The following is a 14,278-nucleotide window of genomic DNA, read 5'->3' as shown; positions in this document are numbered from 1 at the left end:
TACAAAAACATCACTGGCTGTCTAAAGCGACAAAAGAAACGTAATCTAATCAAAGCTTGAACCACTACACACTCTAGAGCTACAGTGCAAATTAATAACAAGAACAATTGTGCAAACAACATCACATACATTTAGATTCAGCAAAGAAAAGACATCAAACGTTATTCCCTATTGCAGACTTTCATTAGTAAGGATTCCGGAAAACATCTAACTATGGCTCTATTAAATAGTGCAGTTGGTGCCAGAAGGAAAAAGCAAACAGTCCTAAGAAACACTTTGTAATAATATACCTCTCCTCAAATGAATCGGCAAGCTAAGATAGATTTCATCATCAGGACATCAGTTAGGTCAGCAAGGCATCAGGATTCAGCATCAAAGTTCAGAAAACACAAAGGCCCTCATTACAACCCTGGCGATCGGTGTTAAAGTGGCGGTAATACCGCCAACAGGTCGGCGGTAAAAAAAATGGAATCGCCACCATGGCGGAAACCACCAACATAGACAGCCACTTTAACACTCAGACCGCCACGGCGGTAGAAACAAACACTGCGGCGGTAACCGCCACCAGACAGGCGGAAGACAAAGTACCGCGCACGGTATTTCAACATGCCTATCCGCCACCTTTTCCGGGGCGGAACCAACGCTATGAAAAGCACGGCGGAAACAGTACACAGAAGGGAAAACACTCACCTGTCAACACCCAACGAAGAACCAGGACGCCATGGAGCCCGAACTACAGGTGTTACCTATGCTGCTCTTCCTCCTGCTCTAACAGGAGCAGGACAGATGACGTCGATGACCACGGTGAGTGCTGCACCTACAACACAGGGGAGAGGGGAGGGAAAAGAGAGTGACACACACGCAATACCCCCACCCCCACCCTCACCCACAACACCATACACACAAATACATGCAGCGACATTACATATACAACCCCCCACCCTCTGGAAGAACGCAAGGACAAAAGGAAATGATTGTAACCAGTGTAATCATGAAAAATCTGATAGTCAAAAATCAAAATTCAGTATATACAAATATGTACACCAACTACACAAGTACAGATAGTGTACCAATCATTGTCCGTGGGCCACTGGTCCCAAAATGCATGGGCGAAGCCCACACTAGATACCTGACTGGAAACGGAGAGAACACTGCTGGGGCATCAGACTGAAAATATACAGGCAGCTCAGGGGGATGGGGAGGGAGGGCACCTCAGCCAGATGAACGCACAATGCCACTGCTGCATGAGGGGGCTCCATGCCCATTGCTGTATCCTGGGGAGTGCAAAGCCACAGTCTTTCAAATCTCTCCAGTGGGTGGTTTGCCCACTGCTTTATCCTGGGGAATGCAAAGCCACAGTCTTTCAAGTCTCTCCAGTGGGTTTTTTGCCCACTGCTTTATTCTGGGGAGTGCAAACCCACAGTCTCTCAAGTCTCTCCAGTGGGTGGTTTGCCCCCTGCTTTATTCTGGGGAGTGCAAAGCCACAGTCTCACAAGTCTCTCCAGTGGGTGGTTTGCCCACTGCGTTATCCTGGGGAGTGCAAAGCCACAGTCTCTCAAGTGGATGTCATTCTCCACTGGTTCTGGAGGGGGCCTGGTGCCCAGAGTGCTTCATCCTGCCAAGGACTGAGGTACTGGATGTATCTCTCCACTGGTTCTGGAGGGGGCCTGGTGCCCAGAGTGCTTCATCCTGCCAAGGGATGAGGTACTGGATGTATCTCTTCACTGGTTCTGGAGGGGGCATGGTGCCCAGAGTGCTCCACGTGCTGTGTGGCCTGTACAATTCCCTCACCTGGGTGTGTGTGCCACGAGATTGGCAAGGTACAGGTAGCATGATACGCCATGGAGGCAGCGACATACCCCACACAACTACGGCTTCTCCTTCCACCTCCAGGTGCAAACAGTGATGGAAGTCATGCTGTCGTAGTTTGGACTCTTGCTCTGAGCAAGACTGCTGGTCTCAGGATGACAGTACTTTTGTTTGTAAGTGACTAAGGGGGTTATTCTAACTTTGGAGGAGGTGTTAATCCGTCCCAAAAGTGACGGAAAAGTGACGGATTTACCACCAGCCGTATTACGAGTCCATTATATCCTATGGAACTCGTAATACGGCTGGTGGTATATCCGTCACTTTACCGTCACTTTTGGGACGGATTAACACTCCTCCAAAGTTAGAATAACCCCCTAAGTCTTTTCCTACAACTAGTTGTAACTGTTGTCCAAACCTTACCGGCTAACTAGCAGTACCTCACCAGAAACACAATAGTAAAAGGTGATTTGTAGCAGTCGCTTACGCATGGACTAAAAGTAAGATATCTCAGGGTTGTCGTGGTTAAACGGAAATTACCCTTTTCTCACAGATATATTATGTCTCATACAAACAAAGGCAATAACACAGATGCAGTGAAGTTATAATAGTTTTTATTTAACATAACTGCAATTTGTGATAAGTTGCATGAACTGCGATGATTAGGATAATGAATATACCAAGCAACAGTATTGTGAAGAAGAGAGTCATTGTTATGAAGACCCCCACCATTTTACAATATATGAAAGAAATATATATGTATGTATAAGATGGAATATGCCCTAATACCCTAGTGAGAATAGGCCTAACCTCCTACCTAAAGGAGAGCTGGGTTTGCTAAACCTAATCTGCCAAAGCCGTGTCCATGAGAGGAGCCCCCAACCCTCGTTACCTTGGAATGAGGTCTCTAACTCAGTCTCCGCAGGGACACGAAGACTGGGTCAGCGTCAAGATGACTGCAACATCGGTATCAGCGATGGTGGCGATGCCCTCTGGTCGGAATCCCTCTGATTATCTGTCTAAAGTGTGATGTATTTATACAGATCTACAAGGTCCCCTGACGTAGGTGTAATTCAAAACAATAGATAACAGACATGCTTGGGACGGCAATTAATATCAACAATCCCTCGAAAGTATAGAGAGGGAAAATCCCTAAGTGTGAACACCTACTGTTTGTTTGTCTTTCGTGCTTGATCTTGACGCCTTGGCGCAGTGACACTGATAATAAGACTCATAACAAGTGGCCTAACTATAAACAAGGCCGCCATCTTGAAGGAAATAAATAATTAAATGGACTAAGACAGAGCAAGCTAAGTAGGTTAAAAGTCACTAGGTGACGGGGGCATGAGTTTACAAGCCTACGGCTAAGCTAACTCCTGTTATCCCGTTAAAACAAACTAGGATTCACTACACCCTCCCCATTGCCGTAACAGGTATGATGAAGGTACAGGAACCAAAAAACGCTAAAAAAGCTGCTTCTGAACTAAAAGCCAAAGGCAAAACAGAAAAACAAGCTAATAAATGTAGCTAATAATAAAACAATTGCTGTGTGTTAAAAATATGTTAAAACAAATTTGTTTAAAAATACATACAGAGATGTTAATATCAACTATGACAAGTACAGCAAACGTTTAGTATAATTACATATTTTTGGAACCGGGAAATGGTAAGCAAATTCATCAAATTAAGTGTTATACGCAGGATCTTGAAGAATGTCATCAAAGTCACCAGTCAAGGACCTCAAAAACGAGTCAACATCGTCTGAAGTGAAATCTATTGTTGGACGGACAAACAGATCCACAGAGCAGAAGTGAGCCACACTCACCGGTGCATCGATACTCGCTGCAGTGTCCTCATCCATGTTAGATCTTATAACGGAAGGCTCATGGGTGGCCTCGCGGAGCAACCTCAGTCTCAAGGGGCATGATCGTGAATGAACCCTCATCGGGGACATCAGCAGTTTGCAGTCCACAGGAGATGTCGGTGCAACAGCAAGACAGACCATAGGCAGATGTTCAAAGAGACACCATATGCAGCGGAAGACCGGTTGTACACACCAGAGTAGAGGCCGGAATGACAACGACCAGTCAAACTCCAGTTCCACCAGCAAAGGTGTACCGAAGATCCAAACCATGCGTTCACGGCACAGTGGGGTTGACTGTGTTGCTGGAAAGAAACAACCACCGCGAATCAGAAGAAATAGCAGTAGTAGTCCGCCAATTAAAGCCAAAATAATTGGAAAGCCACCAAACACACTGGAAAAGAGAGAATGGATGGCTGATGGGATGACTCCGAAGACAGTCTGGAAGATGGACACAAAACCAGGCCCGACAGCCTTAAAGAAATGAACAATCCCAGTTGTGCTTGAAGCATTGAATATTCTGGATACCAGTTCTCCAAAGTGTTTGGGGAAATCAGTATTTAAAAGGGATTGTATCTCAGCTGATGATCTCGCAATCTGGAGAGCATACGTCTCTTTTGCGGATGTCAAGGCGACCTGTTTCTGAAATAATAGCGCCTTTAGTCTACTCAACTTGTCATAGTTCACATTAATAGTATCTATGTGGGGCCACATTTCAGATACTTTTATCTCTCGTGTGGGGGGAAACAAAACATGTCCACAACACGTAACGACCTTCATGACTGAGATTGCGTAGGCAATTCCAGGTCGCAAGCCGAAACAGCTTTCATAGTTCAGTAGAACATAACTTCCATTGGAAAGTACATGAAACACTGGACGAATCAAGGGGACGGGAGTACCCTTCAGTAAACAGGCCAAATTCGCAACCCCTGCATTGCAAAGACCGTGAAGAGACACCTGTTTGCATATCATAGAATGACGAACAGCAGTCTCACATTCACTTCCGCTAAGAAGGACCTCCTGTTCACCATTCAGACATTTATAGTCAAAGGGTTACTCCCACTCTTCCTTAATAAAGCTATCTCCTAGCTGCTCATATCGTCCCACCGCAAGATGTTTCAGGCAGCTCGAGAAACGAAAGGTCGAAATCGGTAAATTAATAATGCTGTGTAAGAGCCAGATAGTTGAAGGACTCTCTGCTACCGTGAAGGGCAACTTATCTAATTTCTCTACTTGAAGCAGGGTGAAACGAGCCTCCCTTTTAGCCATTGTCTCTTGTTCCCTGGAAAAATTAAAAGCAGTGAATAGTTCACTCCCATTAATGTACTTCCATGGAATGTGGCCACTTTTCAGTGTCTGTAATGTCCAACCCAGCTGCATGATGGAACGTAGCTGTGTTTGCCCATGATAAAACCGGGACAAGTCAGTCTGAGTGATATCAAAAGCAGACAATACTATATTTGATAGTGAATAAATCCTGTTGGACAGCGTGTTCATGCCATTGTCGACAACAGCTAAAGTTTTTTCTAAATTCTCCTTATCTAGTTGCCTTAAACGTGCAGCAGCCTCAATCTGGGAAAGTTTCAAAATTTCATTATACATAGCATATAAAAACCGTTTCGAGCGTTGTTTCCTAGGACCTAACAGGAAATCCTGTAAATCTATACTGCCAGAAAGAGTGTTCAGGTGTTGCTTAACCGCTGTTAAAGTGTTTGTCTGCATCCATTGCTGGCACAGCTTACCCACACTGTATGTTGTAATTATACCTGTACATTGACCTGATAAAAAGCGAGGGTCAGGCCTGTGAATTTAAAAAACCCCTGAAGAGTTCAAGAAACGCTTTTGACACTCTTCAGTGTCGGTGGGCCATACCAACCACCCACCGGGACGGGAAAGTGAAGAATTATAGGCACCAGACTTAACCATGGCATCTAGCCTGTCTTCTGAGACATTAAGAAAGTGTTGGCAATCTCTAAATTTTGTCGGAGTAGGGATACTGGGTGTATTCAGATCTTTAATTTTTGCTAACCCTAGACATGATGTCTGCTCAATAGTGTCATTTAAGAAAATCATTTGTACAGGAATCAGGCATGCTCGAAACAAAGCCTCCCTACCTTTTATCTGCCAATCTTGTGTCCCCCATGCACTTTTCAAATCAATAGTGTTTTTCCAATATTCGTAACCCACAATCGAGAGCCGGGAAACAAAGGGATCTGAATAAATCAGTTTCGTATCTGTTAGCAAATGTTTTCTAATTGGTGCTGGAGGTATTTTAAAATAATACGATTCTGCTTTCTTTGTATCATGCCCAGAGAAGTATGTATATTTGTCACTGTAATACTTTGGACTCCCCACCTGTGGTGTCGAACAGTGTTCCCATTGTGTGTAGTTCAAGAGAAGCCTATATCTAGTTGCACAGTGTATGTAGTGATGTCCCCAATTGTTATAGCAGAACAATTCCCCATAATTCATTGTATAATGATATACATCATCACTTCCAAAAGTGGAATAGTCCTTCATTTCAGTTAGCATGGAATAAACTGTTTGGACATCCCAATCATCAGAGACAACATTAGGTGTAATAACATCAGGCATTGAAATTTTGAACACATATGGTATCTGAATAATCTTAGTAGGCCTATATATATCAAATGCAACTTTGTCCCACACAATCCCATCAGAAATTGGTATAGCAGTAATATTTACATGGGACAAATCTCGTCAGACCTTATGGGAAGAATAATGTGGTGTTAAAATTTCATCAACAGGCTCCACAGAGGAGCGATCAGCAATATAGTGACCATTAATCAGCAAAAAGAAAACAGCCACAAAACCAATCTATAAAAATAGTGCAATAAATGTCAAACAGAACCATAGATAGTTCCATGGGTAGATCAAATAGTTCTTTTTAAGCCATTGATACAGTTTGCTACTTCTCAAAAGTTTGTAAGTCTCAGTTGAGGATGAATCCGAAGAAAAATCATCAATGTCTACGAAATAGCCAGAGGAAGTCTCTGCAAACACAGGACCTGCTGCATTCTGATCCACCGCTCGTGGAGGGTCTTGATAGACAACATCATTAGTCGTGGAAGTATTCGTGTAAAATACAACCAAATCTTGAAGCGGAGTGGCCACTGAAGTAGTGACTGGAACTAACAAAAGTTCCTGTTCCGCCCTCCCCATGGTCGAGGAAGTGTCTGGAACAGCAGTGAACATAGTTGCATAGTCAGTAGCAGAGATGTTCATCCTACTATGTAGATGGATGTCCTGTTGGGTAGTAAGAGGGGATCGGGAACCACCCAAGGGACCTCCTGGTCTACTGTGAAGAATCGGCCACATGGTGTAATTTGATGTCATCAATGGAGATGAATCTATTCGATTTAGAACCAGACAATGGTGGAAGGTTGACAGTCCTGGTGCCTTTTATTCCCAAGACCGGTACAGGTGCTCTGTATGATGGACCGAACTCTTTTTTCACAGCGATCTTCTCACGAACCAGATCCCCAACGTTAGGAATCCAGCCAGTCGAAGTTTTCGCCAATTCCCTTATTCCTAAAGTGGCAGCACTTGCAGATGATTTATCATCATGAAATTGTTGAAGCTCCTGTAAAACAGTGAGACGTTCTTTTATGTCAAATGGTGTTTCTGCTGCCACCATACCAGGGGCATCAAGATCGGGGACATACATGGGTATCCCAAAGAGAACCTCATATGGAGACTTTCCCCCCAAGGACCGTCTTGGCAGATTATTCAGTGCTCTCTGGACCCCGTATAGGTGATGTAACCAACTGCGGCCTGAACCTAATACTCGAGCTGTTAAGGACTGCTTTAGATCACGATTCTGCCTCTCCACGACCAAATTTTCCTCGGGATGGTATGGTGAGGAGTAATGGAGTTCAACACCCATTGTTCTCATGGTGTCCCTGAAAGCTTTAGAGGCAAATGCAGGGCCCTGGTCCGAATGGAATGCTGCAACCGCATATGTACAGATAAAGATCAGCAAATCTTTTATAACAGTCCTGGCGTCAGCCGACCGCTGTGGCCATACCCACAGGAATCTAGAACAGGAATCCACAGCCACTAAAATGTATTTGTATGCACCATCAGGCTGTAAGGGACCACAATGGTCCAGGTACACACATTGGAGTGGCTTGTCTGACACTAAGAGGGATGTCTGCGGAGGGCGTTTGATATTCGAGCCCTTAATCTGCTGACAAATGTCACAGCAAAGGACATACTGTTTAGTCTGTCTGCATAGACCAGGCCACCAGTATCATTGTTGTAGAATTGTTATAGTGGCCTGTATACCAGCATGTGCAGAAGCGACACCCTCGTGTGCTGCTGTAATCAGCTCTAATCTCTGGTACTCATTGGGGATTACTCGATCACCTACCCCAGGAATCGTTGCATAAGCAACATTCTGTGCACTGATATGGTATGTATAGTTCGTAGGGTATCCTTTCGGAAGGGTCTTGCCTGCAGCCGAAGCTTTAACGGCAATCAGTATTTGATTATCCAACCTCGTCCGAGAACATGTCACCGCAGCCACAGTAGCCGTAGCTAGTGATGCTTTGGCTGCTTCATCAGCCAAAGTATTGTCGGCAACCTGTATTCCCACACGTTGGTGTCCTAATGTATGAACTACATGGACACATGGCAGCTTATCCTTAAGATCAGCGACCCTTCCCCACAATATTTTGTGTTTAATGGTGTTCCCTTTAGAATCTCTAAACCCGTTCAGTTTCCAATGATTGAGATAATCATTGTATGACTGGACGCAGTAATATGAATCACAGACGATCAAAGTCTGGATTCCTGGCTCAGTATGTTCGAGCGCTAGAAGAAGAGCCTTAAGCTCGTCCAACTGGGCTGTGCAGTCCCCTAAGGTCTGCGTGTAGGTATTGTGAGAATAGAAAACTCCGTCTTCCATTATCCCGCACACGGCTGCGCAAGCTGCTGAGTATTGATGTTTAGTACCCACAGCTGGTTGTGCCGACCCGTCAGTATAAATGATGGTACTATAACTGTCTATTGGCAAGATATGTAGAGGAGCGGGGTACTCCTGTTCATACTGGAGAAACTCTTGTGTCTGAAGTCTTGGGTCAAACACATAATCAACATCAGTGGCGGTCAGAGACATTGCCCATTGATTCCAGCGTGGATGTAATGCCTTAGCATTTGGAACGCTCGCTTTAGTGACAGCCTCTAAGGCGGCACCGGGGAGACAACAATAATGCGTTTCCCCTGGACAAGTGGCCTCTCCTTTATGAAGGCCATCTGAACTGCTGTCAGAATCTTTTCTGTAGGTGCAATACGTTTTTCAGCATTTGAGTATAAGTGTGATTTATATGCTATCGGCACTGTGTCACCCTTTAAAGGTGACATAAGTAAATCCAAGGGCACCAGCAACTATTCTGATGACCAAATTAGTTTTATTGTCACATGTGTATAAGTGTCTAGCTTCTAGCATATCCCGTTGTATGTCTCTAAGGATGTGTGTGTGTTCAACCGTCCATCGTCTGCTAGAAAAATTGGGCTTAATTAAGTCATAAAGTGGTTTGATGCGTTCTGCATAATCTGGAATGTATGTTCTGCCAAAATTAAAGACACCCAGTAATGACTGTAATTTCTTAAGTGTGTTCGGAGGCTGTAGTTGAGCACACTTTTCTAGGAAGTGCGGGGCCAGGCTCTTCCCCTCGTTTGATAGCTCATATCCCAGGAACAATACACTAAGAAAAGCTATCTTGCTTTTCCTAAAATTACATTTATAACCGAGGTCTGCAAATCCCAAAATGATCCGATCGACCCTCGCAAGATGAATGTTGAGGGCGTCGTCAGTGAGATAGATATCATCCACATAGGACAATGCATCGGAATCAAGCTCGTGCAAAATTTATGTCACACGGGCTGAAAATAGTCCTCGGCTATTTTTATAGCCTTGAGGTAAACGACAAAAGCGTTCTGAGAGCCAAATGTAAATGCACTTAGGTCCCTACTTTCATGTGCTAAATTCTGGCAGAAAAACCCATTAGATATATCCAATGTAGTTTTATATTTTTTACGCACTATGTTGTTTATCAGTGCTGTGCTGTGTGAATTTTGTATAGCATATGTGCGAGTATGACTATTTAAGTGTCTATAATCAACCACTATTCTATATGAATGATCTGGTTTTGCAACGGGAAATAATGGATTATTCATTGCCGATGTATAGGGCTCAATCACTCCCTGATACTCAAATTGTGACAGTATCTCTGTCACTGGAGCTTTTGCTTCATGCTTAACAGGGTATTGTGGTTGCGGGTGGGGTGTAGACCTAACTGGAATAACATGACAAGGCGAGTCCTTGTCCCAACCTACATGATTACGGTATAATGCAGGTGCCTGCGCTAAAGCCCATTCAACAGCATAGGCTTTTTTATCTGCCTCTGGAACAAGATCGGAGAAAGAAGGCAAAATGACATCTTCCCCATGTGGGAGCTTGCGGACGTGTTCAGGGGGCCAGTCTCTCTCGGCCAATAGTATATCACTAGTAAGTTCATCCCAAAATATTACACTAATAATTTGTTCCACGTCTCCCTCTATCTGAATTGTTAAATCATAAACCCTATCGGGTGGGAGAACGCGGCCATCCGCCGTCTCAACTGCGATGTAATCACTAGTTGCTGTCGCATCCAGATGATCTTTCAGACTCTGGCGACATATCATGACCTCTGCCGCGCTGTCCAACAGAGTCACAGCCCACTTCTTGTTCCTCAACAGTGTTCTCAATACTACTGGCATTTTTAACTGTCAGTGCTGCCACTTTCTTCTTTTTAAACTGTGGCTTTTGCTGAGGAGTATTTTCTTCTTTTTTAATGGTAGACTGTGGCGAGTCTTTCTTTTCTTTCGTGTATTCCGGGCGTCGATCTTGACAGCCCCCTCTCTCGCTACGTTTATCCGGTGCGTCCTGAAAGGAACGAGAAGGACGTGAATCAGTATATCTGTCTGGAGTTCTAATGTTTTCCCTATTTCTGAGATTATACCTCCTTTCGGAGTACTCCGGATGTGGAGAATCACCTCTCTTATTTCTCCTTTCCTTGAAATCTTTTTGTTTGTCCCAGCGCTTTTTAGAGCCCTCTTGTGCCTGCTTTGTACCTTCCTTATGGGTGGTACATGGTAATTCAAATTTTTTAGGTTTGGCTCCCAAACTATCCCGTCCTATACTAGTATAGGTATCGGAAATTATTTTCTGTAGCTGTCTCTCTTATTCCAGATTTGGAGTTTCCCGGAGACGCTGGCGTATTGCCAGTGCTACCGCTTCCCCTTTAATATTACTCAGTATTATCGAGGAGACGGCATCAAAGTTACGCATCAATTTCATCCCCAGATCCAGGGCCGGTGCAGCCCCATGTTCATTTTGTATTTGTTTTAACACTTCCGGTAAATTGGCAAGTGTCGGGGTACCATGTGTGGTAGTATAAACGGCAGCGAAGACTGTACCTCATATGGCACAGTCATCCACCGAGGGAACCATCCCAAACGGCAAGCACATAGTGAGCAGTCTATGTTTTTCCTGCAGCCCCGTATGGGGGAATACAGCTTCCAGCTGATTTGTTTTCTGGGCAATCCAGAACTGTATCTTTTACTGTTCCGTGGGCACTTTACCCATAATAGTATGCACTGTTTGTGGATTAATCCAGTAGCCAATTGATAACCACCAGCTACTGGCGGTGCTGGACGCGCTGGTGTAGTGTTCAATGTCCGCATTACGAACTGAACCAATCGTCTATATAATGCCACTAATTCATTATATAATACTCGTAATTCTGCAATCGGCATTGTCTGTATGCCTGGGTGAGGTGTATATGTGGGAAACATAGGCCACGTAGGTCCCTCATTACTTAAAGGACCTAGCCTCACTCGTAATACATGTGGTAGGGCGCCTTCAAACCAGTTCTGATGCTCTTGATATGTGAGCGATATTTCATGATACTGGTATGCTTCGTATCGTACAGGTACGTTTGCAATTTCATATGTGTGAAATGTATGCGTTCGTTGGTCAGCCTCAGGAAAGGTGACCCAACAGTAAAATGTTTCTGTTTGGTATGCTTCAGTTGCCTCTATTATCAGAGTAACATCCCGCCCTCTTCTGTAAGGCCATGCGCTAATAAATGTTGTGTAAGTGCATGTCTAGCATTTGCAGGAATGTCTATGATATTAGCCATAGTTGTTTAGAGAAACGGAACACCAAATAGGGGAAGTTTTTCCTTTTTATTAGTTCGAGCTCGAACAACCTACAGCTTATTTAGGTGTTACCTGTTCAGCTGAGGAGGATTCTCCCAAAGACCACGGACGTCTCCGTATAATGGTACTTAGGGTACCTGTTGTCTGTGAGACAGTGATAGTCAGGGTAACCGTAAATTAGTGCCTAAACACCATCGTTGGTGGCGCCATGTCGTAGTTTGGACTCTTGCTCTGAGCAAGACTGCTGGTCTCAGGATGACAGTACTTTCGTTTGTAGGTGACTAAGGGGGTCATTCCAACTTTGGCGGGCGAGTACCCCCGTCGAAAGACCGTGGGGGTCATTTTGACTTTCCAGATGGGCCGGCGGGCGACCGCCAAAAGGGCGCCCGCCGGCCCAGCGGGAAAGACCCTGCAACAAGGAAGCCGGCTCCGAATGGAGCCGGCAGAGTTGCAGGGGTGCGACGGGTGCAGTTGCACCCGTCGCGATTTTCGCTGTCTGCAAAGCAGACAGTGAAAATCTTTATGGGGCCCTGTTAGGGGGCCCCTGCACTGCCCATGCCAGTGGCATGGGCAGTGCAGGGGCCCCCAGGGGCCCCATGACACCCGTTCCCGCCATCTGGTTTCTGGCGGTGTAAACCGCCAGAAACAGGCTGGTGGGAAGGGGGTCGGAATCCCCATGGCGGCGCTGCAAGCAGCGCCGCCATGGAGGATTCTCTGGGCCAGGGGAAATCCGGCTGGGAAACCGCTGGTTCCCCTTTTCTGACCGTGGCTTTACCGCCACGGTCAGAATGGCCCTGGAAGCACCGCCAGCCTGTTGGCGGTGCTTCCGTGGTCGTCGACCCTGGCGGTCGATGACGCTAGGGTCAGAATGACCCCCTAAGTCTTTTCCTACAACTAGTTGTAACTGTTGTCCAAACCTTACCGGCTAACTAGCAGTACCTCACCAGAAACACAATAGTAAAAGGTGCTTTGTAGCAGTCGCTTACGCATGGACTAAAAGTAAGATATCTCAGGGTTGTCGTGGTTAAACGGAAATTACCCTTTTCTCACAGATATATTATGTCTCATACAAACAAAGGCAATAACACAGATGCAGTGAAGTTTTATTTAACATAACTGCAATTTGCGATAAGTTGCATGAACTGCAATGATTAGGATAATGAATATACCAAGCAACAGTATTGTGAAGAAGAGAGTCATTGTTATGAAGACCCCCACCATTTTACAATATATGAAAGAAATATATATGTATGTATAAGATGGAATATGCCCTAATACCCTAATGAGAATAGGCCTAACCTCCTACCTAAAGGAGAGCTGGGTTTGCTAAACCTAATCTGCCAAAGCCGTGTCCATGAGAGGAGCCCCCAACCCTCGTTACCTTGGAATGAGGTCTCTATCTCAGTCTCCGCAGGGACACGAAGACTGGGTCAGCGTCAAGATGACTGCAGCATCGGTATCAGCGATGGTGGCGATGCCCTCTGGTCGGAATCCCTCTGATTATCTGTCTAAAGTGTGATGTATTTATACAGATCTACAAGGTCCCCTGACGTAGGTGTAATTCAAAACAATAGATAACAGACATGCTTGGGACGGCAATTAATATCAACAATCCCTCGAAAGTATAGAGAGGGAAAATCCCTAAGCGTGAACACCTACTGTTTGTTTGTCTTTCGTGCTTGATCTTGACACCTTGGCGCAGTGACACTGATAATAAGACTCATAACAAGTGGCCTAACTATAAACAAGGCCGCCATCTTAAAGGAAATAAATAATTAAATGGACTAAGACAGAGCAAGCTAAGTAGGTTAAAAGTCACTAGGTGACGGGGGCACGAGTTTACAAGCCTACGGCTAAGCTAACTCCTGTTATCCCGTTAAAACAAACTAGGATTCACTACAATGCCTCATGGAAGCTGCCCAGGGTCCAGGAACTCTCATCCAGCCTCGGACGACTGACCACTGCGGATGGTAGCCATGTCAGCGGGGGTGCCACTGTTCGAGTACGTCGGGGGCCGGTGGCGGTGCTTGCGGCAGTATATGTGGCGGCGGCGCTGGTGCCGGTGCATGGGTCAGCACCTACTGAGGGACACAGCAGGACGTCTCTTGCAGTATCGGATGGCTGCCCACTGGGGAAGAGGCTGGGGACTGTCGCTGAGGCTGTAGACGTGCCGGTGGCGGTGCAGGCGGCGGCGCAGGTGGCGGCCCAGGTGGCGGTACAGGTGGCAGTGCAGGTGGCGGTTGTGGTTGCGGGGCAGCTAGCGGTGTTCACCGCCGTACAGGTTGGTGTGGTCATGGACAGAAGATGTGACACTGGTCCCTCAGTCGGTGCCACTATGCCCTCTCCTGACCTGCTCTTCTGCTTTTGGCCCTTCCCCACCTTTGA

The sequence above is a fragment of the Pleurodeles waltl genome, chromosome 7 (genome assembly GCF_031143425.1).
Source record: "Pleurodeles waltl isolate 20211129_DDA chromosome 7, aPleWal1.hap1.20221129, whole genome shotgun sequence".
Lineage (NCBI taxonomy): Eukaryota > Metazoa > Chordata > Amphibia > Caudata > Salamandridae > Pleurodeles > Pleurodeles waltl.
This window is presented reverse-complemented; position numbering follows the sequence as displayed.